At 41.7% G+C, this 25,641-nt stretch overlaps 1 long non-coding RNA gene across 1 annotated transcript in view; it reads right to left on the bottom strand.

Moving 5' to 3' along the window:
- Positions 1 to 25,641, bottom strand: part of LOC144378567 (uncharacterized) — a 49,420-nt gene that overhangs the window by 3,655 nt on the left and 20,124 nt on the right. The window contains exons 2-3 of the long non-coding RNA XR_013440376.1: positions 7,257 to 7,410; positions 92 to 5,843 (exon numbers count right to left, since the gene is read on the bottom strand). This is a non-coding gene — a long non-coding RNA (uncharacterized LOC144378567). The remainder of the gene's footprint in view (positions 1 to 91; positions 5,844 to 7,256; positions 7,411 to 25,641) is intronic.

Raw genomic sequence — 25,641 nt, 5'->3', positions numbered from 1 at the left:
TGTGTGTGTGTGTGTGTGTGTGTGTGCACTTCATCCTGTGGGTCCTGTTTATGTTTATGTTTATGATTATGCATCCAACATTTTAACTCACCTGCCTTTTCTAGGGAAAGCAGGTCAGAGGTCAGGACAGCCTGTACAGGCTGCCTCTCAGACCAAGCCTACTTCCATGAGCTCTGGCCACAGTCATTTTTTCCATCTGCTGGCCTCAAAGATTCGGTGCAAATAAAAACCTCCGAAGCATCTCGGTTCAGCAACACTCACTTGTGACATGCTCACTTTAATGACACAGTCATGTCGTGCCCCTTGGTGTGCCGTTTTATTGTGAGGCTTAATCAAAGGCAAAAGGAAATAAAGATGTCTGGCCTGGGCGCAGGTGCTTCTTTGTGTGTTCCTGGGGGCGGGAGAGTAGGCACAGGCGTCGGGGGCTGTGCACAAAGGCTGGGCTTCCCAGGTTCTTGGCAGTTGTTTTTTTTCCAGGAGTCCAGAGGTTTGCTCTGAGTCTGTGCGAGAGCTTTGTATAGTCCTATATAGACTCCAGGATTAAAGAGAAAAGGAGGGAGAATGAGAAAGAATTGGTTAGGAAGCTTTTACACAGGTTCTTTTGTAGTTTGTGTGGAATGTATATGTGGGTATGCACTTACAGTGTGTGTGTTTGAGGGGAGTGTTCACGTGTTTTGTGTGCATGGGAGATTGCTGGGGTGTACGCACAATGTGTGTGTTCATGTGTGTTGCCTGTTTATGACATTTGGGTGTGTATGTTGTGTATCCATGCATGTGGTGTGGGTATGTGTTCATAGCTGGTGTGTGTGATGTGTATGTTTGCACATGATATTTGTGCTTGCATACAGTAGTATGTGTGCATGTGGTGGCTGTGTATAATACACTCACATGCCCATATACAACCAGTCCTGTCTATAGGTTCTGCATCCATGGATTCAACCAATCACAGATGGAAAATATTCAAAAATAATTGCATCTGTACTGAACATGTACAGACATTTTTATTGTCATTATTCCCCTAACCAATATATTATAGCAACTATTTATATGTTGTTTATGTTGTATTGGGAATTGTAAATAATTTATAGAGGATTTAAAGTCTACTGGAAGATATTTGTAGGTTCTTTGCAAATACTATGCCACTTTATATAAGGTACTTAAGTATCCATGGATTTTGGTGTCAAAGAGGAAACCAAACATCTGCAGATACTGAGGAATGACTATGCATATATGGCAGAGTTCTTTATAGCCCCTGGGATTCAAATGTGTTCACTGTATAGAAGTATAATATATTTATAGGAACGTGCCTATCAGGGCTGATTATGGCCTTACCTGCTGAGTTATGGCCACCCATAGCTATTTAAGAGAAAAGGGCAAAAACATTTAATTTTAGCCAAACACATAGAGGTCACTGGGTTTGGTAAAATTTTTGAAAAAGAAAGGAGGAAGGAAGAAGATTTCAAAGAATCCCAAAATTAGATTTTTACCTTGACATAAATGTTAGTATTTAAGGGATGCTGCTAATCAATCACATCTCTTCCCTTAAAGGTTCCAGGCCTTTTGACAAGATAGACCCAGATGTACGGAGCTGAAATGATCAACTGTATTTCCAGTCTTCCTTGAAAAGCTTGCGTTGATCTGTCACAGGACTGACCTGCACTACAGGGTTGAGCAGTCCTGCCGAGTTCATGATATGGAGGGACAGGGAATGGACATGGGCTGCTGGGAGAGAGAACCCTAGAGAGGCTGGGCTTTGGCAAACCTAACTTTCCTCTCAGCACAGTAGGGACAGAAGGAGGACAAGTTTTCCTCATGAGTCTTCCATTCCTCCAAAGGCAGAAGTTCCTACCTTACGGATCAAGACAGGAAAAGCACAGAGTGAGGGGCGAGGGGCACAGAGGGAGAGGCAAGCCTGCATTTCCATGGGAGTTGGTGTGACGCCCATGTCGTTGCTCCCAGCGCCTCCTTGACTCACACAGCCTCGCTGGTCCTTCACAGCATCTCTATGCTGTGCCGACTTCTCGCCATCATTGTTTCTAGACTTCCACTGACTATCTTCTGACTCTTGTCACCACCTCCAACTGGGCTCCTACACTCCAGTCTTGAACCCTCCTTCTGGTCCAGACTATACATAATCCCTCTGTAGACTCCCTACAATTTTCTCATCATATAGAAATCCTCAGGTCTGGCATATGCAAATACATCCACCTGTCACCCTAGATGATGGAGCCCAAACTCTTTATCCAATTCATCACAGTCTTCCTCCATCTGGGCCCTTTTCAAATATATCTCTATTTCCCTTAAAATCCTCTTTTAACAAAATACCCATGTGAACTACCATCTCTCTACTTTTACACTAATGCCACATCTTAAATAGGTTAAGCATGTGAGTGACTGACCTTCCCACAGCCCCAAAGAGCAGATCACAGGCGTGAAGCCCACCTCAGCCCCTTGCCTTTCCACCAGGCAGTGGCCCTCATGTTTCTGGTACAGACACCTGGCCTCACCAATTTGACTGTGGTTATTAAAGCAATGCAATTCAACACCGCACCATACACAAAACAATTACAGAAACGGAAGAGGCACTGTGGTCCAAAGAAGTACCAATCTATGCTACTCCGCAGGGAAAAGTGACTACAAGCTTGAAGATAGAAGCTGCATGCACATCACAGGACAGACACAGAGCTAATACTTTATTTTAAGGGAATTTTAAGAGTAAAATCTGACTTTCCATAAGTTGATGTCTATGTGCTCCTTTTTGATGGCAGATATGACACTGCCAATGTGCTCCAAGTGTCCAACCTGTGACCATAATGAATCTCCATCACTGGATTCTTTAAAAAGATGCCAAAGCTAAGGTGCCAAGGAAAATGTCTGCATATTCAATCTACCTGCTCATCCTTGATGTTGCAGATCAAATACCAGCTCCTCTTCAGTGTCTTTGAAACAAACTAGGCTTTGGAGCCAGCCAGGCAGGGATTCAAATCCACAAAAACCACAACTAGCAAAGTGACTTTGAATGGCAAGTTGACATTGAGCCTTGGTTTCTAATGCCATCAAATAGAAGTAGTGAACACACCTTAGAGAACCAGAATAAAACAAAATAACCAGTAGACAGCATCTCTAACAAGGTAGGCAACTACAATCCTTCATCATTCAACAATGAGGATAAGTTCTGATAAAAGCATCATTAAGCAATCGCATCCTTGACATCACAGAGTGCACTTACACAAACCCAGGTGGCATAGCCTGCTACACACCTGGCTGTGTGGTGCATAGGTGTTGGTATCACTTATTGCTTTTAGCAAATAATGATGAGCAAAACAACACAAGATTAAATCAAGCACAAGGGAAAATGATGCCATCAAGAGAGAAACAGTAATCACAAGATGTATGAGGCTGCTGCTGGTGTAACCCAGCACACTGTTTTACAACACATTTTATTTTAATAAGTAGAAGGAGTACAGTCTAATAAGGATAACAAAGTGTAGTCTAGTTGTAGCATGAACTAGTCACATAGCCATTTGTTATCATAGTCAAGTATTACGTACTGCACATAATTGTACGAGCTATGCTTTTTTATAATCAGCAACACCCTGGGCTTGTTAGCACCAGTCCCACCACAAACACGTGAGTAGTGAATGCTTCATTCCACTGTGTCATGATGGCTACAATGTCACCAGCTCCATTATAATCTTATGGGACTGCCATTGAATGCACAATCCCTTGTTGATGGATACATTGTTATGCAACACATGACTGTATTGATTTTCACTTAATGTCCTTTCTGTGCACTGTGCTGCTTTGCCAATGTTGCTGTCATGGTCCTTATACACTTCCTAGTGATATCTGGATGAGCATCCCTCTCCTCCTCTGCTAGGAGCTTCTCAAGGACAGGGATTTTCCCCCCCTTGTGAGCACTTATTTTATGTCAGGGTCTGGGGTAGGCTCTCTACATACACTATCTCATTTAATTCTCACAACCACCACCAATTACCCCTATTTGAAATATGAGAAAATTGAACTTTAGAGGGTTCGAGAAACCTGCCCCTGTTCATAGAGGTGCAAGCAACACATCTGTTTTCTGCACCCATGTCCAAATCCAAGTCCAGATCCCAATCACTTTCCTATTCTGAGAGCAAAGATAACTTAGCCATCCTCCTGTCAGCCCTCCAATACACCCCAGCACATGAGTGGCTTAAATAAACATTTAAAAAGTGGATAGTACATAAAGGGATTCTGATTTCATACATACGAATACATGTTTTCCTTGAGGCACAAAACTGTGCCTGAGACATGATTGCAAGGGCATAAGTAACTTTTCCAAAAAAGGGCTCCAAATTTACTAGCTTCTGTTTCATAGAGGTGCATTCATGAAACAAAAGCATGGTTTATATCCCAAGGAGATTCTCTTGAAGGTCCGGAGGGAGGGTGTTTACTGCAGCATTGTTTGTGGAGGCAGGAAATTGGAGTATCATCCCTGGGAGAGCAGACAGGCAAAATTCAATCAATGTTCACCCTGGGGTACAGCAATCAGAAGAATGGCTCCTAAGCAGACAGAGCAACATGGGAGCTTCTAAAGGCAAAGAAGCAAAATGATACCAAGTTCAGTGCTGTTTACACGATTCTATCTGCAGAAATTAAAAATGCATACACACAAAGCACAATACACATTTTGGTGGTATGGTCAGTGACTAAGAGTATGGATTCCAACTCCAACTTCCCAGTTCAAATCCCAACTTGGTGGCTTAATAGCTGTATGACCACAGGCAAGTTACTTAATCTTTCTATGCCTCCGTTCTTTCATCCATTAAATGGGTATAATAAGGATTATTGACTCATAAGGTTGTAATGAGAATTAAATGAATAATAAATACATAAATTTACATAAAGGACTTAGAACAGAGTCTGGCACATAGTAGGTTCTGTATGTTATTTTTATTATTATATATTGTAAATGCAAAGAAAAGATACACAGTAAACATTCATATAAATGTTAAAAAGGAATAGAAGTGGATATGGGATTTAAAAGAATAAATAATGAGCAAATAAAAGAAACCTTGCAAAGCATAGTGATACTAATTTACCATAAATTCAGAAATACTGAAATTCAATCATCTTCGGTTAGTGCTTTTTAAAAAATCACTGGAATTTGGGCTGGGGATATAGCTCAGTCGGTAGAGTGCTTGTCTCACATGCACAAAGTCCTGCATTCAATCCCCAGAACAAGAAAAAAAAATCACTGGAATTTACTGGCCAAGCTGTTATCAACCACTTATACACTAAGTTAGAGAGTTATTTGCAAGTCACTTTTGTAACAAGTCAACTTTCAAAGTTTAAAAGACTTACCATAAATTTAGGATTAATTCATACCTTTGAAAGGGTACCACCAAGCCCACTTTGCCCCAATACCCAACACCTAGACACGGAGTAAAAAATTAACAAGCACTTATTAGATGCTTGCCGACTCTAAGCAAGACACAGAGATGGCTATGATGAAGAAAGAGGAAGTCATTAGTGTACACTTTGAAAACACAAAATACAAAATTAAAAGGCAAGTGGAGTGGTACCCACTATAGCTTTTGAGGCCATTTTAAACTACTTACAGCTGCAGCATGGGGAAGCCTTCATAGAGGAAGTGGGAAGCATAACTGGCCCCACCAACTGCTTGAAAAACTTCTCTTGGCTTTTCCTATTCAGAGGTGGCCAAGAGATACGTCAGGAAAAAAGACCACTTAGCACAAACCCAATGACCTTACCCTCCACACAGGACATCTGTCTCATACTTTCTGGTACTGCAGTTAAAATGGGTCCATTCCCTGGAAGGTGGGGGAGCAACTGCACTGTGGACAGAAGGTAAACATGAAAGAATGGGGAGGGGCCAGTTTTTACACAAGTTGTCTTTTTTTTTTTAATTTGTGCATGATAATTATACATAATAGTGGAATTCAGTGCGACATATGCTCACCTTCATATAACACAACTGGACCAATTTCACTCCTCAGTACTTCCTCTTTTCCTCCGCTGCTCTCTCCCCTGGCCCCCTTCTTCTGTCTATCCTACTGGTCTCCCTTCTCATCTCCTGAGATCCACCCTCTTTGTTTTTCCTTTTTTCTCTCGAACCTCCACGTATGAGAGAAAACACAGAACCCTTAACTTTCTGAATCTGACTTAGTTTGCTTAACATGATGGTCTCTGGTTCCATCCATTTTCCTGCAGATGACACAATTTCATTCTTCTTTTGACGAGGTCAAACTCCATTGTGTATATAGACCACATTTTCTCTATAGAGTCATCTGTTGACAGACACCCAGCCTGGTTACATAACTTGGCCACTGTGAGCTCTGCTGCTCTAAACCTGGGTATGTGTATATCACTGTAGTATGATGACTTTAATTCCTTAGGATAAATACTGAGGTGTGGTGGAGCTGGGTCCTATGATGTCTCCATGCCTAGTCTTTTGAGGAACTTCCATACTGATTTCCATGGTGGCTACACTAATTTACATTCCAACCAACAGTGTAAAAGTGTTCTTTTTCCCACACCCTCACATTTATCATGACTTATAGTCTTTATTTCTCCTCATTTTTTTATTGGTGCACTATAGTTATATGTATCAATGGGATTTACTGTTACCTATTCATAAATGCACTCAATAGAACAGTATAATTTGGCAAATGTCACTCCCCAGCACTTCTACCCTCCATCCCCATCTTTACCCCTTGGTCCCTTTTCTCTCATGACCTCCCCTTTGGTTTTTAGGAGACCCACCCACCAACCTTTCTTTTCCTTTTTTCTTTCTAGCTTCTTCATATGAGAGAAACATATGACATTTAACTTTCTGAGTTTGACTTATTTTACTTAACATGATAATGTGTAATTCCATCTATTTTCCTGCAAATGACATAATTTAATTTTTCTTTATGAGGGAATAAAACATTTTTGGATATATATATATAATATCATATCATATCTTCTTTATCCATTCATCTATTGACGGATACCCAGGCTGGTTCCATGTAAGTAAACTGTTTCCTGAAGACCAAACAACAGTGGATTTGGAAAGACAGAAATGATTCTGCCTCCATAGCTAGCACAGCCCTGTGCTGACATGGTAGCTCCACAGCCATCCAGGACCCAGGCTTCTCCGTCCTCAAATGAGACCTGTGTCTCGGGGTCCCAATGACTGCTCTGTGCAGTTCCAGCCATGAAATCAACATTCCAGACATCAGAGGAGGAAAAGGAAAAGAGCTCACCATCTCTCTTCAAGGAAATATCTGGTGGTTTGCACATTCCACTTCCTCTACGGCCAGTTATCCACGCGGCCTCACCTGCCTCAAAGGAGGCTGGAAAATGTCATTGTCATTCCAAGCAGCCATGGCTCATATAAAATGAGGGATTCTGTTACAACTGAAGAAAAAGGAGAATGGATTTGGAGGATAATCAGCAGTCTCCACCACACTATTTCTGCATGAATTTTTTATGTACACTCATTCCCCGTCTTGGGATAACTATTCCAGTCTCCTGTGCAATTCCCAAATGTTACTATCACTAGGAGAATGAAAATGGAAATTCATATCAGAATATTTCCAGTTTTCAAAAAAATATGTGGTTTCGTGCTGGTAATTTCACGTTTGCTATCTCATTCAATTCTCTCAACAAGACTTTAGCCTCACGAGGGGAAATTGGGATTCACGGCATCGATATGTGAAATGGGAGCATTTAAACTTAGAGCCCCCTCCCCGTTTTCTCCACTATGAAGTATACTCGATGAAATTCTTCTCCTCCTTAGAAATTATTGACTTCCCTTATTCAACGCTCCCATGACCAAGATCATTTTTCTGAAGCAATTGTAAAAAAAAAAAAAAATCAGATTTCTACCACATGTCTATGGAAAGGTGATTGCCAACATTCTCTGTGCAAACCAGGAGTTCCCAAATGTTTCCATTCTTACTTTAAGACATGAATTCATGTTCTTCCTGCCCCTATCATTAGCGAGACGTTTTATTTTAGCATGTGCTGTTCAGAAGTACAGCATAACATTATCACTTGCTCTTGTGCCACATAACATTGGAATGGATTCACTTGGCTTCCACCCCAGAATAACACCCAACTTTCAGGATAGGCTCCAGCAATCCTTCCTTCCTCTCAACTGTGAAGTATGTATCATCTGTGCCACTGGAATTTCAAGGCAATTGAATTCATAGTTAGAGCAGCAGATACTTATTGAGTATTTAATATGTGCCCGTGGTGTGGAAATGACCTGAGGTGGAGTGGATTAACAAAATTATTATTCTCCCAATTTTACAGAAGAAAACCCAGAATCTTAGAAAGATGAACTTGCTCTAGTTCTCATAATTAAAATGTAGAAGAGCCAGGGCTTGACCTTGCTTTTCTTGGAGCAGAGAGCTATACTGTCAACCTGTCCACTATGAACCAGGAACCTGCTGAGATGTTGGCAAACTATCAGGTAGATGAGGGTCACCTGAGGGATTGCAGTTCAGTGGGGTGAACAAAAACTGCAGTACTGCACTGTGACAAGTGCGAGGACTAGATGAGACCCAACTGTTACTGGTGCCAGCAAGAGGGATTCCACACTCAGAACGTGAGCTCTTGTGTTGTCTGCTGTATTTTATATATATATGGCCTATGACTCTACATAGGGACCAAGGCTCTTATGTCTGTTTCCTTAGTCCCTAATACAATTCCTAACACACAATAAGTGTCCATGAAGTGGTACACACTGTGGAAACAGCTCTGCACTGTCAGAGTGAAGAGCGGATATCTTGAAATGTGAAGCTATTTAGGACCAAATCTACAGTTTTGAGCTGAGGTGTTAGTTACCTGCCCAGATTGGCACTAGTTCATTTTTCACTTCATAGTATTTGAAGATATTTGAATTAGTGGGACCTGAAAAGCCAAGAGTGAGCAACAGCTCAGCTGGACTGTTTTTAACCCATGGCAATTTCTCAAAAGACCAAAGGAACAGACTTTGGTCGTGTGTCACAAGAAGCAGCCATGAGACAGAAGAATTCTGAGCAGTTGGGGAGCTCTGTAGTGCTCAGGACTGAAGTTGTTATCTTTCCTAAAAATGCTTGTCAAATGTCTCAAAAATCCTCTCTCCAGCTGCAGAAGTGAAGGCACTACCCAATGACCAAAGTGGACATTTGAGAAAAACAGTGGACAGGTCATGACAGTAGCAAATTGGAACCGAAATAGCTGAAGCTATAGAAATGCGATTGATCAATTGATGAAGTCACAGCACTATGAATCTCCAGTGTGTGCAATTTCAGACAGAGAGACAGAATTCTCTGTAGTTGGGATGTCAACCTGAATAATAAGGAGGGGAAAAAAAAAAAGAAAATACTTGTCAAACATGAGTCCATGGAAAGCAGCTGGTGTGGGACAGGAAAGAGAATCGACATAGTCCAGAGAAAATGCATGGTGACCAGTGTGGAAATAAATGAAGACCAACTAAATGAGAACACACAAAGGCTCTTTCTTCAGTGCTTGTTATATAGCAAGAGAGTCAGCCACTGTCACTTGTATTTGGCAGAGACTCAAAGGCAGGCAGAGGAATGGGAATGCATTATAGTGGAGAGAAAGAAAGGCTTCAGGTATGTCAATTGGAGGTTTGTTGGCCTGGGGAAGTTGGCGGCAGGATATCCTACGTGACCGGCTAGGAGTGTGTGTTAGTCAGCTATCCTTCACTGTGACAAAATACCTGAGGAAAACAACTTACAGAAGGAAAGATGTACTTTGGATCATGATTTCAGAGATTTCCGTTCATAGTCACTTGGTCCCATTGCTGTGGGCTTGTGGTGAGGCAGAAGATCATGGCAAAGAGAATCTGGTGGAAGAAAACCGCTCATCTCATGGTGGCAAGCAAGCAGGGGGTGCGGGAGGGAAAGGGGCCATGGACAAGATACACCCTTCAAGAACACGCCTCCCCCATGACCTACTTTCTCCAGTGGTACCATCATCTCCCAAAGAGCCACCAGCCATGAACCAAGCCTTAAGGTCTTTGGGAGACATTCCAGATCAGAACTAGAACAGGATGTACACTTGGCTTTCCCTGATTGGTCTTCAATTGGAAACAGGAACAAAAATTAGTGAAGCTGTCAGTGACTAATCAATTCTTGGCCTTTTGGGGCCAATTGCTACAGTGTTTGGCTTCCTGGATTGGTTGCTAGAGATAGCGATCTGACTTCCTGCACAGTCTGACTCAGAGAGAGCAGGCTAGCTTCCTGGGCTGCTTCCTGTAAATACCAAATCTGTTTCCTGGGCTGGTTTGTGTAGAGTGTGAATCAGAGTTCTATTTTTATATATGGTCCAGCCTTTGTCCTTTTGTATATTCAGAATCTCACCAGAGCAACACCTTTTAGGAAAATCTCATATAGTACTGAGGTCAACAGACCATGGGGCAGGCCCAGCTGCTTCTACTAGTGTGACTTGTACCAAATTTCTTAACTTCTCTAACGCTCAGTTTCCTCATCTGTAAAATGGAGATGCAGCCTAAATGTCTGATGAGAATCATATAGCAAAGTGTCCGTCCTGGAACATGGGGAGTCGTCAATTATTATTAGCGTGATCATTAGTAGTATCTTTTTGACATGACATGACTTAATCCAAAAATGTACAAAGGGAATAAACTCCAAAGGACACCATTCCATGAAAAGAAAATCATATGGAGGGCTGGGTGGTAGAACACTTGCCTACTATGTCTGAGGCACAGGGTTCGATTCTCAGCACCATATATAAATAAATAAAGAAGGATCCATTGACAACTAGAAAATAAATAAATCAATCATATGGAGGAGCTTATGAAGAATATATTGAGAGGTGGGCTGGGGATATAGCTCAGTTGGTAGAGTGCTTGCCTCACATGCACAAGGCCCTGGGTTCAATCCCTAGTACCACAAAAAATAATAATAATAATATATTGGGTACTTTGTATGATAATGAAAAGATTAATTGGGAAAAGAAAGTGAATTCCCCAACCCAAGAGAAGAATACCACCAGAAAGTTGCCATTAATATCCTTAATATCTTATGTTTGATTGATAACTAATCTTCTTGAGAGTAAATTTATTCCAGAGAGAGTTATCTGGCAGCAAGGTGGAGAAAAGTACAAGGGAGGTTAAAACAGTTTGCAAACTTGTGAGATATAGAGGGGGAAAAAAGAAAAGAAAAAGAAATCATGACATCCTCAGAGACAGGCACTATAATTATGCCTATTTTATAGGCGATAAAATTGAGGCAGAACAAGTACAGAAACCTAATAGTCACAGGCAGGATTCAAGGAGAAAGGTTTTCAGCAAATTTCTATTTGCTGCAAAAAAAATAAAAAGGGTGAGGGTGGATTGTTCTCTTAAGAGCACACCACAGAGCAAGAGATACCTAGGTACAAATCAACTGAGAAGGTGGGTGTGACCAGATCATTTATAACCTCCAAGTTACATGCTCAAAAATTCCCGATATTATGAACACCTGGCATCTTCCATTTTAGCACTTAAGGAACCATTGCAGTTCATTATAGTGTCTTCCTGTATTTTGTATTCTGTATTCTGAAGTGTTACTCACTTTCCTATCAGAGAAGAGGCCTGAAAGAGGCAAATCATTCTGTTTTCAACAGCACCAAACTTGTGGCCCTGGCCCCCAAGGTCCCAAGAACCTCGCCAAAGCAGCTCAGACTGAGCTCAGGCTTTGGTTCAGAAAGCCCGAGTTTGTCTGAAAAGAAGCAAAACATCCACTAAAAATGTTTGCTTGATTTAACAAAGCACTTTGTACCTTCTGGAATGTACAAGTTGTTAATAAATTGCATGTCTTTTTTATAGAGTACATTCCTAGTGTGGTGTTTGGGTTTGTGTTTTATGATAGGTGCTATAGTTTCAGGGTTTGAATATGGGTTTCATTAATCCTTAATTTGGGCCTCTCGTTGAACATTCAAGACTTGGTTCATAGTGCCCTCTCCTGGAAGAAATGATGTCTCCTCATTTGTGAAGCTTAGAGATAATGCTGAGGATGCTAGAAGACAAGGGAAGCTCTACAGACCCTGCACCTTGCCTGGGGACACAGAAAGGGGTCACACAGGCCCAGGTGGTCTACAAAACCTAGGCCCAGTCCGACCCCAGCGAATGGTGAGAGAGCTCAGGACTTCTATAGCTATATGTACGTGCTTTTTTTTTTTTAATAGCTGAAGGGATAAAGGATATGGTCAACTGTCTGGTTTCAGAAGTCTAACCAGAAATCTAAACACCTGGGAATGAGTTAGATGGATGAATTTAGCCTCAACAGATTGGTGCAAGAGGTCAAACAGAACCTTGGCAGCTTAAAGAAAAAAAAAATGTCGTATAACTTAATACTTAGAATGACGACAGGAAATTAGATGCTCTTCATCTCTTAAAGTTGGCTTCCATCAAAGAAACTGAGTTGTAAAACATTTTTTTAGATTGCAATTGCTGGATGTTTTTGGAAGACGTGCTAGTCTAGAAATGCTGAACTTCTCTAAAAGAAGGAAAAGGATGTGTCATCGTTGGTGCCTGTTCATCCATTTTTTCAGTTCTCCTACAAATGAGGGCCTTCTGAACCTCCATGAAGTCAGGCACGGCCACATGGCTCACTGTGGCTAATGAAATACAAGAGGAAGTTGAACCTTAAAGAATCTGTGCAATACTCACCACATTCCTCCTCCCCACCACAGGGTGAGCAAACCACAGCAGACAAATCCAACCCACTGCCAGGTTTGTAAATAAAGTTTTATTGGAACACAATCATGATCATTCCTTCACACTATGTGGTAGTTTTCAAGCTATAGCAGCACAGTTGAGTAGCTACAACCTGTAGTCAACAAAGCCAAGAATATTTACTATCTGACTCTTTACAGAAAAAAAATGAATTATCTTCCCTTGTTCTAGATTGGGGGGGGGGTCTCTGAAAGAAAATGTCATCAAACACAGCCATGTGGAACACGATGGGTATGTAGCATAAGAATTAAATAAGCCTTCATTGTATTATGCTACTGAGATTTCCCCCACCCCTGGTACTGGGAATTGTACCCAGTGAGGCTCTACCACTGAGCTACATCCCAGCTCCTTTTGTATTTTATTTTGAAACAGGATCTTTCTAAGTTGCCAAGGTTGATCTTGAACTTGAATCTTCCTGCCTTAGACACCTGAGTTGCTGGATTATAGGTGCATGCCACCATGCCCAGCATCAAAGGTTTTGAAGTGGTTTTGTTGCCTCGACATGCCTGAACCCATCCTGACTAGACACAAAGAAGGATCTCTGAGAAAAATACAAGAGGAGAGAGTATATACAGAATCTAAAAATACTTTCAAAGAGGCTCTCCAAACATTAGTGATGGAAAATATGCAAATTCAATGTCAAAGACATTGTTCTTTTACCAGGTACGGAATAAACACGATCCCCACATGCAAATGAAGCTATTTATCAGTTAAGCCAGACAAAGATGTGATATCCCCCTTCCAAACTCAAAATGAATTAATTTCCGTATCTAAGGAAGGAAGGCCGGCCAGCTTTAATCATACACAGGTTTGTTTTATGAGAAGGGTGAAGAGGCTCATTCCAGCAAATCCCAGGCACACATTGATAAATTCCCAAACTCGGACTCTCATAAAACTCAGAAAAGGAGCACACTTCCCGTTGCCTACATGACTCTGAATCCTTGAGCCAAAGGCAGCACCTGATTTGTGACCTTCAGCTGTCCACCAGCCCTGTGGATCATTTCCTCCTAATAAAGCCTTAAAACAGTCATCATTTTCCTTACTTTAACATTCAGGAAAAAAAAAAAAAACGTTAAAGATTGATCCACCATGGTTTGACTATTTTACAACTTCCCCAGCTGGTTAAGATGAAAGTCATTATAAATAAAGTAAATAAGTGCAGTTTTCCAGGACATTTTAAATGGTAGCAATCAAAGCAGTCTCTGCAAAAGGAAGGAGAGGGGCAGGGAGGGAGAGAAGACCGGATATACCAGGCTATGAGCACCATATGTCACCCCTAAGGGACCAGGCTAAAGCTTTTCCCAGTGCCCTTGGATTGAATGTGGTAACCACATAACAGCTAGTTGGGGGCTCACGGGAAAAGGAGTATTCCCTCCCATGTTCCCATCAGCCTTGACAACACATCTGGCTAAACCAAATAGCCCTTCCATGGACCAAGGCAGGATGCTGAGGGCCAAGGAGTCGTGGCTCCTCGTTGGCCTACTCAGAGTTAGAGGGGGTTCCACTGGACCCTGGTATCTACACAAGGTCACTGCAGATAGAGAACTTTCTGCAGAAAGGCAATTGCTGACCTAGGCATCAATTCAACTGAAACCGGGAGTGGGGTAGACAGAGTGGCACGAGCGATGTGCTCAGTCCCAGAGATCCGTCCCCAGGCGTTCTGTAAAGCAGCTAGATCCCCCTCATGCTATGGATTTGTGCTCCTTGAGATTGCTTCGTTTCAGCTCAGAATGGAAGCTCTTCTGACTCCTACAGAACTCCACACTGCCCTGGGCTGGAACAAGTATTTTCTACAGGCCCAGAGATTTAAAGGGGAAGAAAGAAAGGGGTTTGGGGGTGGTGGTGTTGTTTATCTTTTGTTATTAGTTCCAGCCATCTCTGTGAGACCCTCTGATGATCTATTCCTGAGCAACAAGTAGAAATGAGCTATACAACCCCTACAAAGGAAACCAGAGACATAAGAATGGAAATAGCCCCCAGGGTGGTGGCACATACCTGCAGCCACAGCTATTCCAGAGGCTGAGGAGAAAGATAGAAAGTTCAAGGCCAGCCTCAGCAACTTAGTGAGATCCTGTCTCAAAACAAAAAAAACCAAAAAGGGTTGCAGATGTAGTTCATGGGTAAAGCAATTGCCTAGCATGCATGGAGCTCTGGGATGGATCCCCAGAGCCAGGGTCAGGGGGGAATAAAAGAACGGAAATAAAGCTCAGTGAATGTGGTTGAACAGGGCCCAGCATTTCAGTTCTACCAATTCCGTGGGCTTGCTTGTTGCCCTCACAGATGACTTCAAACTAGTGCAGCTGCTAAAGCTTTGGAAAAAAAAAAAAAAAAGAAATGTTCAAACCAGCTTCAGTAAATTAAAGGTGAGATTCAAAGCCACTGGCAACTGAAGGCTAATAGATAGATCCCAGAGCAACTTCGATTTAGGGAGTAACTACTCAAGTACAAACCCCATGCGAAGTGATGGTCATGAGGCTAGATGGCAGATGAAGATCTGGAGATCCCAGAGGACAAGCACATGGAGTCAATAACATAATAGAAATGTTAGACAAGAACATAAAATAAAGTATGAAATAACTGTCATGGATGTGGGCATTCTTTTATTTAACAATAAATGTCTGCAATGTGTGGCTCATTGTTCTAGGATCTAAAGCAGGTCTCTCCAAAGCAGAGCCCAAAGGCCATCCTGCCTGTCTTGGCAAGGTCCTTGAGCTAAGAAGTATTTACACATTTTTTAATGGAAAATGTAAAAAAAAAAAAAAAAAAGAGGTATTAAGACAGTTGCTCAAGGAATAAGGGACATTGTCTCTTGGACCACAAAATCTAAAATATTTACTTCCCGGCTCTTTTCAGGAAAAGCATGTGCTAGATACTGATCTAAGAGTCAAGGACGAATTAAAAATGGCCTCTACCCTCAAAGAACTCAGTTTGCTGTGAGCCATATAATCAGCATCAGCACTTGGTTCTCTTCTGGTTTTACATTTTAGAAGTAAGATTAAAAAAAAATAGAAGAAAGCTTGTGGAAAGCTATAAAGATTAATAAAAGAACAAGAAGAAGAATTTATAAAAAAAAAGTTTAAAGGAATTTAGATTATTTATTCTCAAAGCAAAGAGTCCATGGGGAGACTTAAGAATAGTCTTCAAATATTTGAAGGGATATTATTAAGCAAAAGGCTTTCCATTGTGGACATAAAGATTAATAGAACATAGGCTAAAAAAATTTTTTTATTATAGAGATGGAAGAATTCTCCTGGAAAGCTTTTCAACTTCTGCAATGAATTGGGAAATCCATTTCCTTTAAGCCTCTCAATCTAGCATGTTTTCTCATCTGTCTGGAACATCTTTCAGTGCTGTTGAGTGTCGTCCAAGCTCAAGATGAAAGGTGAACTACAAGCCTTGTGCCCGGGGCCAGCTCTCCAATTCCTCCCTTCAGACATGAGGGCTTTGCACCAGAAGAAAATTTTCTCACTGTGGACCTCAGTTTGTTCCCTTGTGCAAGATGAGACCTGACATGCTCTGAGACTGTGACTTCTTGGGACACAACCTTGAAATGGATCAGCCTCCAAAGAAAAGTGAAGGAGTGTAAATTATCTCATCCCAGGCAATAAGTTTCTGAGGCTGGTTTTGAACTCACAATCCTGCTGCCTCAGCCTCCCCAGCCGTTGGGATTACAGGCGTGCACCACTGCACCCGGCAAGGCTGCTTTATTCTTAATGTGAAGAGAGAAATCTAGGCTGAATATTTGTTATAAATTAAAGGCAACTACAAGTTGGAAAAAAAATAGAATACATTCCCTGGAGGAAGAAAATCAAGCAAAACTTGAATGAGTGACTAAAGATTGTCAAGAGAAAGGACACTGTCACTGAGGCACATGCAAAGAAACACATGAAATAAGAAGAGGAAAGAATTGACATTTTATAATCATAGTCAATGTGATTGGGTGGCCTTTGCCTCTTCAAAAATGTACATGCTTAGATAAGATCCAGATTCAAAATTCAACTACATGCTGTTTACGAGAAGCTACTAAAAACCGAATGACCCACATGTGGAACATAAAAGGTTTAATATGGAAATTCTGCTGAAGTTTTTAAGAACAAAGTCTACTGATAGCTGCAATTAACCATGGAAGGTGTCAAAAAAACAAAATGAACTGATAGAAAAAAGATGAGATAAATGCATAAATCTGTGAAAAATGAAAATATAGAAAAATACGCATTGTAAAAATCTCAGAGATGAAAATATGGATGTTCACTGAACAATTCTGTATGTTTGGAATTTTTTATAATAAAATGTTAGGGGTGGGGATAAAGGATTAGCTAAAAATAAACCAAGCAAGTTGTGCCAGACATCGTATGATGATAGCAGGAGCATATGACAGAGCAGCTCTGTCTCATGATGGTCAGAAAACAAAGAGAGCAAAGAAGAGGCCAGGGTCCCCATATCTCCTTCAAGGAACAGCTGCAGTGACCTATCTTTCTCTCACTAGACCCCACCTCCTGAAGATTCCACTTCACAATACCACAGACGGGCAGCCAAGCCTTTACATGGTCTTCAAGGGGCATTGAAGATCCAAACCACAACACAAATATACCCAGTAAGTTTTCAATTTTTGTTGATTCTATGGATACATAAAGAAGAAGAGCTTTTTTTTAATAAGTGATATTTTTTTAATAAGTGATATTTGAAGTGTTCTCAATACTGAGATCTCTATGCTCTGCTCAAATCATGACTTTGATCATGATTCCCTGCTTCAGGAAGTCATTTTATTTGGATGTGCCCTCTGTCCTGGTGTGCCCACCCCTTGCTTTTTAGGAAAGGTCATAAAGAAACATGGTTTAAAGATAATTTTTAAGAACTGACACTGTCAGAGATTTCTCTCTATACGCTGACTTATATCCAAAACTCTCCATCTACAAGGATTTGTGTCTTAGAAGCAAGCAAAGGACTATTCCATATTGGAATGATCACGTCAATTAAATGCACAGCAGTAGTCATGTCAATTAAACATGGCCTGTGCTCAAAGAGAAATATGATATAACATTGAGTATATTTGTTTAGTTGGGGTATTTTGTCTTTTTGTTGTTGTTGTTGTTGTTGACAGTCTCACTAAATTTCCTAGGCTGGCCTTGAACTCATAATCCTCCTGCCTTGGCCTGCTGAGTAGCCGGGATTACAGGCTGTATTCCATCACACCCAGCTCATTGAGTATGTTGTATACTACCTTCATTAGTCAGCTTTTCATCTCTGAGACTAAAAGCCCAGCAAGGACAACTTAGAGGAGAAGCTTATTTGACTCATGGTTTCAGAGGTTCATCCATGGTCAGCCAACTCCATTGTAACTCCATGCTTTGGGCCAAAGGTGAGGCAGAACATCATGGCGGAAGGGCACAGTGGAAGAGCACTACTCAGCTCGTGGTGGCCTGGAAGCAGAAAGAGAGAGTGAGGGGAAAGGGCCACAGAGAAGATGAACTCCTCCATGGCATTCCGCTTGTGTCCCACTTCTTCCAGCCATATCCTACTTGCCACAGTTACCACCCTGTTCAGTAGTCCTTTCCAATTAGTAATCCATCAACTGGATTAATCCACTGATTATGTTATAGCTCTCGTAATCTAATCTCTTCAACTCTGAACATTACGATATTAACATGAACATTTGGGGACACCTCCCATCCAAATCGTAACACTATCCAATATGATATAATCCAATGCCTCCATTTGGATATATAGTGTCTTACACTAGTGCATTGGAATGGAATGCCTAATGTTTCATGTCAAACCTGCTTCCTCAACAGATTCTCATCTCAAGTGGGATAGTTGTTCAGGTCAAAACCCACAAAGTCATCTCTTTTTTTCCTTCCTTTCAGTCATACCCAACATGATGCAAATCCCATTGGCTCATTCTTTGAAATACTTCCAGAACTGGATTGATTTCAGCACCTCCGATGCTACCTCTCTAGTGCCAACCACTATTGTTAGTGCTCTGGTTTATTGCAACAGCCTTGGAACTGGTTTCCTGACTTTATCCCTTGGCCTCTTCTAGTTTATTCATGCGTAGCTGCCAGATAGATCTTTAAAAATTACATCCAATCATGTTACCCCTCTGCCCAAAACTCTTCATTGGCTCCCTGTCTCCAAGAGAGTAAAACCCAGAGTCCTCCAATCCTCACAAGGCCCCTCTGCGGCTATCCCCCTGACCTCACCTCCTCCAGCTCCTCCCCCTTATCCTCACCCCTTCAGCCACACTGGCCTCCTGGCTCTGCCTTCAACTTGTCAATCACACACCCATTCCAGAGAAATTGCTATATTTTCTTCCTAGAACTCTCCTCCCTGTGCTATCCAGATGATTCACTTCCTCCCATCCCTTATGACTCCAGAGCTGTAACATCTCACCTGTGATACCTTTTCTGCCCACCCATGTGAAATAGCAACACGCCCACACTCCCTAATACTCCTACTCAGCTTTTTTTTTTTCTCTCTAGCACTGATCTTTCTCTGGTATTTTACTGTTTCTTTATTGTCTGCATCCTTTGTCCCTCGGAAGCCAGAGTCTTTGTTTCTATCACTATTCTATGCTCAGAATTGGAACAGAACTTAGCACTGAATTTCTCCTCAATAAATATTTGTGCTTTGAAAGTGCTTTGAAAATGATAAAGCACTCTATACACAGAGCATGGCCATGTCTTTAGGGTTGGCAAAAGAAACGTCTTTTTTAAAGAATATTCCCAGTCTGTTTTTTCTCCTCATCCTACAGGCTATTGGCTCCATGGCAAGGAGATTGTTCCTCTGCCACCAGCAAGTGACTAGAGGCTGACAAATTTGGTTTGTGTGACCCACAGAGGTGATATTCAGAAGAGTCAACAACCTGTTCGGCAGGAATCCAGGGCAGTGACCAGAATGATTCCAGCTGAAGTGAGCAGAAATCAACAGAGCAACACAGGCCTGGAGAAAGGTGTGGTCAGTGATAGCAGTTTGTAGAGAAATAAGCATTGGATTAGAAATAGAAAGAAAAAAAAAATAGGCACAGTGCCACTTCCTCCCTTCTCAGGGTTTCTCAGCCTCTCACTACAAACATTTGGCACCACAAAGTTCCTGGATGCAGGGGACATGAGCATTCCCAGCCTCCACCCACTAAATCCCACTAGTATTCCTCCACCCCAGTTGTGACAACTAGAAATGTCTCCAGACATTGTCCAGTGTCCCCTAGAGTTGACAACCACTACTCCAACTCCCAGTTATGGAAACCGAGAAAAATGATAAACCTTGTGGGTGTTAATTTCTTCCTTTGTAAAATAGAAACAGCAACAGATATCACACTCAGCAGCACTGAAGAGATACTATACATAACAAACACTTACCAAATTTGCTGTATTTTTTTTATATAGTTATTGGTTTTCCTTCCCGACAAATGGCTTGAGTGATATATCTTACTCTAATAAATGACTTTGCTCATACAGGCTGCCCTGATGAGGAGCACGCTACATTTCTACAATCATAAATTGAGCTTTTTTTTGTCCCTTATCTGGGCCACACCTGCAACACACAAATTATCTCCAAATCCATTCCCTGGTTGATTTTTCCCCTTAAAGAGCATGCCCTTTAAAGAGTGCATTTAGAGGCAGTCTGCTCACCCATGGTTAATTTTGCAGGCTGTTTATCTACAGTAGGATTTATTTGAGTCTATCTTGGTAAATGTAATGAAGCCTGGGTGTGCTTTCATGGAGATGTGAGGTGAGGCTGGGGACAGCAGAGGAAAGTCTTGAGCTAGTTTATGAAAATGTCATTTCAGAATCACTGAAATTGGAAAAGTTCTAGACAGTTCTAAAAGAAGGGCTCCAATAAACAAAACCCATCACAACAAAATCAGACAGAAAACCCATGTCTGCTCTTTGGAGCAGAGGCTAGTTCGGCATTCGGTGTGGATTCTATCTTGGAGACTATTAATAGCCTGCTCTGCCAATTTTTCCATCCCTTCAAAGACTAGACATTGTGTCTTAGGTTGTATCTATTATATTAATTCAGTCTTTCTCTGTTGAAAATACTTACAGGGATGGTAGGGATCTAGGAGGGTTGTTATAATTACCCACTTTACAAAGAGACGGAAAGAAGTCTCAAAGCCTATTACAAAAATAGACTCAAATAAGCTCACACAGATAACAATGGACGGAGCCAAGAGTTGAACTCAAGTCGACTATCCTTAGATCCAATTCTTTTCACTCACCTGCACTGAAATCCGTCACCACTCTTCAAGTCCATTACCTGCCCTCCAGCATTTCACCACTGCCTCAGAGACATCTATTCGTGGGTTTAATGAGATTATTGCATTTGCTAAAGGTGAAACCCAAAAATCAAGAAGCTGGGTTGGTGCTGTGGATGTTGAGAGACAATCCTGCCCTCTCTGGAGCTCCTGTGGGTGAAGGAAAACCAGGCAAGCCCCTCTGCATCTGAACCCTCTCCTGTAGAAAGTTTAGGTTTATTGAAGACTGGCTTGCCAGACTGGATGCCTGCCATGAAAACCGCTTCCACCCAGGGGTGAGATCCAAAATATGAACACCTAGAAGGCCTAAAAGAGTATGTGATGGCACAAAACTTCAGTGAGGAGAAGTAAGTTCAAGAGACCTGTTGTACATCAGGGTGACTACAGTTAATAACGATACACCGTGTACTTGAAAATAACAAGAGCCAGGTATGGTGGCTCATTCCTGTAATCCCAGAGGCTGGGGAGGCTGAGGCAGGAGGACTGCAAATTCAAAGCCAGCCTCAGCAACAGTGAGGCACTAAGCAAGTCGTGAGACCTTGTCTCTAAATAAAATACAAAATAGGGCTGGGGATGTGGCTCAGTGGTTGAGTGCCCTTGAGTTCAATCCCTGATACCCAAAAAATAAAATTTTAAAAAATTAATGAGAGTAGATTTTTAAGTGTTCTCACCACAAAAAATATGTGTGTGTGTATGTGTGTGTGAGCTAATACATATGGCAACTAGCTTGACTTAGTCATTCCATTATATATACATTATATATATACATTTATCTTAGCCTCATATTGTAAGCCATAAAATTTTTGTCAGTTAAAAATAGAAAATTCTTTAAAAGACAAAAATATAAGCACCCAGCTTAGCAGAGGGACTACCCAACTAGAGCAGACACCAACCCCAGGGACACTTCTGTACGAACCACTCTTGAGGTGGTTGCTCATGGGGCGTGTGGATACTCAGCAGGGCTTGTAATGACAACTGGCTCACAAGAATTTCAAATTTTTAACATCTTGTTCAACTGTTCTGGTCCATCCAGACATACAGCCCTGCTATGTGATCTTGGGCTGGGGATAGAGCTCAGTTGGTAGAGTGCTTGCCTTGCATGCACAAGACCCTGGGTTCAATCCTCAGCACCAAAAAAAAAAAGAAAAGAAAAGAAAAAGAAAAAGATATGTGATCTTATACAATATTACTCAGCTTTTAATTATAAAATGGAGATGATGATAACAATACATCTCCTCACCTAGACTTGTGAGAATTAAGAGATGCCAGCAAATTGCTATGCACAGTTCCTGATTCATACTCGTTGCACAAATAAATAGTATCTGTCATTGTTATTAAAGGAGAAAAATTGAAATACATGTCAATTAACTTTGGTGGAAATGAACCTAATGCTCCTACATCAGGTGGGACTATTTCCTGAGGTCAGATGAACACGGGAGAGTCTGCCACTCACTAAGTCGCACATTCTAACCCTAATGACTGCAGCAACTTGATTCTACAGTTCAGTTCAGCACACTGGTGCTAATGTTGTCCCTAAATAAAACAAATAGGTTGACCTCTTTTCAAAAAGGCGACTCATGGAGTCAATCACGATTTATTCTGTGTTTTATTCAGCTTTTTCACCCCTCTGACTAAAGGACCCAACCAGAACAACCGTAGAGCAGGAAGAGTTTATTTGAGGGCTCACGGTTTCAGAGGTCTTAGTCCATAGACAGCAGATTCCATTCCTCCAGGCTCAAGGTGGAGCTGAACATCATGGCAGAAAAGTGTAGCAGAGGGAAGCAGCTCACATCATGATCGGGAGCAGAGAGAGACTCTGCTCTCCAGATACAAAAATACACCCCATAGCCAGGCCCCCAGTGAAAGACCTCCTTCAGCCGCACCCCTCCTGCCTCCAGTTATCTCTCAGTTAATCCCATCGGGGATTAATTCACTGATTAGGTTAAGGATATGAACCAATCATTTCTCCTACAAACCTCGCATTGTCTCACACATGAGCTTTTGGGGGGACACCCCGTCTAAACCATGACATTCTGTGTCCACCATTTTGCCTCTCAAGTTTTCAACTGTAAAGCCCCAACTTTCTCAGTAGCTGAGCCCAAAGTCCCATGGCACATCCCCCAATGGCTACATTTCCTGCCCCTCCATGCCATTCCCCGGCTCCCTGACCACTGCTCTTTGGTTTGCTCCATGGTCGCTGCCATCTTGATCAGAACACAGCTTCTTCAAAACTGTGTGAATCTCAACCCAACACAAGTTTCCAGATCTTGGATCCTAAATAGAGCCTGGATTAGAAGGTTCAGGAATCCCATACAGGCTCCCTCAGGACCCAGACCTTATGATGTATCTTCTAAACTCACATCCCTTCATGCCAACTGGGAATGTGCTACTCACGTGAGGCTGTCATCTTCGACTGAACTAGACTCTAGAAGGTACAGCATGGCACTTATGAACATGGGTGCTGGAGTCACACAAAGGAAATCCCAGGTGGGCCACTTACTAGCTGTGTGGTCTTGAGCAACTGCTTATGCTTTCTGAGCCAAACTAGAAAGTGTCCCCCAAAAGCTCAGCTGTGAGATTCTGCAAGAAAGTTTAGAGGTGCCATGATTGGGTTATGAGAGCTTTACCCCAATCAGTCAATTAATCCCCTGATAGGGATTAACTGAGTGGTAACTATAGATAGGTAGGAAGGGGCTGGAGGAGGTGGGTCATAGGGGGCATGCCTGTGGGGTATGTGTTTTGTACCTGGTAAGTGAAGTGCACCTCTCTCTCCCCTCCCCATTCCCCTTCCTGATGCAATATCCTGACTGGCTTTCTTCCACCACACCTTCCGCCATTACGTCCTGCCTCACCTCAAGCCCCAAGGAATGCAGACTACCCACCAATGGACTAAGACCTCTGAAACCGTGAACCCCAAAATAAACTTTTCCTCTATAATTGTTCTTGTCAGGTCTTTTGGTCATAGCAGAAAAAAAAAACTGAATGAAACAAATGCATACCTTGCACAGAGGTGGTAAGAGTTGAAAGAGGTAAATTTGGAACTAACCACAGTTGGCACATAGACACACCCAACTTGAGAGTCCTTCCTGACTTGACCCAAAGGACCTTCCACTATGGCATGTCCCCACCACCACCACCACAGTTTGATGACTGACCATGCTCTCTACCTACTTAAACTAGACTCTTAACAAAACTACTTAAAAATTACTCAAAAGCCTAGATTCCTACTCACACCAATCAATACCTGTGAGCCTCTCAAAGTTAATCCAATCAAATCGGGGCATACACAATTGTTTTATATTTATTTACAACTTCATTCCTTCATCAAATACATACCAAGCATCCATCACACACCAAGCACTCAGCCACGTGAACAAGACACCCATGGTACCTGCCCTCGAGGAGGTTACAATCCAGTGTTTCTCCAATCAGATTTCAGGCCTCCATTTTGTGGAGAACTTCTTACCAATGGTGCCAAGAAAGTGCTAATCTATGAAATCATCCTTTGGCTACAGATTTTCTACATATTCCATCACTTTAAATAGGAACACATTATTTTCATGATTTTAAAGATTCACTATAATTGAAAAACACTTGCTGATTCCCTGAGAGATAATGAAAGTTAACTTGTCAGGCCACCCCATGAGGCAAGAAGTCCTGGCCCTCTCCTTGCAGGTTTCTCTCCGGTAATTCCGGAGCCAACAGCCACTGCTGCTTCTTAATCTGCTGCCTCACATCTACTCTCTTCTCCTTAGGTTCTTTTGCCATTATTCTCAGCCTGAACGACCCAGTATTCCAAAATAAATGCTGAATTTCAAATCGAAATTTAAAGCAGACACCACTTTAACTGGATTCCTTAAACAAGAAAAGACTCCAATTGCAACAGTCAGTCTTTTTAAAAAGCAAAGAAATTTCTCTCTTGGGGAGTTGCTACCTATGACGCCACTCTGCTTTAAAGGGTGTTAGATAAGTCTTCAATTTTGTGAAGTTTAGAGATTAATAATACCTTAGGGGGGAAAAAAACGCTGAAAGGTAGGCAGGCCTTGTCACAGGGAAAGAAAAGATTCTTTGCTGCTTTGCTGTGATTAGCTGCATAAATTGTAGTGCCAGTTCCAGTGCTAAATGAATTAGTATGCATCCCACCCAGAGTTCTTTATTTGTTGAAGTAAAATGCTTACAATCTTTGCTTGGGGGAGGGAAAAAAAAGGGTATGTCATTGAGTGAATATGAATTAATCAGTACTTTATGGACAGAACCCATAATTTTAAAGCAGGGGGGGGAAAAGCCAGGCATTTATCAGGGTCCCACTCAGCAATCTCCCTCTGTCACTGCTAATAAATCTTTTATGAAATGGAGTTTCTGCCATCTGCAAGAACATTCCCCACCCCACCTCCATCTTTCCTTTGAAGAGAAAAGTAAGTTAGCACTCATCTCTCATGTTTTCGTTTCCCTTCCTTATTTGAATTTCTTGCGCTCAGTAAAATCTCTGAAGCTCTTTATTTTTAAAGATGTTTCCCCCAAAATTTATAATTTCAAGACCTCTTTTATCCAAAGAAATTATTCATATAAGGCCTTCTCCGGGGAGATTTCAAGAAAAAAAAAGCAGCTCAGTTTCAGGTGAAGAACACAGTATTTTGAGTAA

The sequence above is a fragment of the Ictidomys tridecemlineatus genome, chromosome 6 (assembly GCF_052094955.1).
Source record: "Ictidomys tridecemlineatus isolate mIctTri1 chromosome 6, mIctTri1.hap1, whole genome shotgun sequence".
Taxonomy (NCBI): Eukaryota; Metazoa; Chordata; class Mammalia; order Rodentia; family Sciuridae; genus Ictidomys; species Ictidomys tridecemlineatus.
Note: the sequence above shows the minus strand (reverse complement) of the source record. Positions and strands in the feature narration are given on the sequence as shown.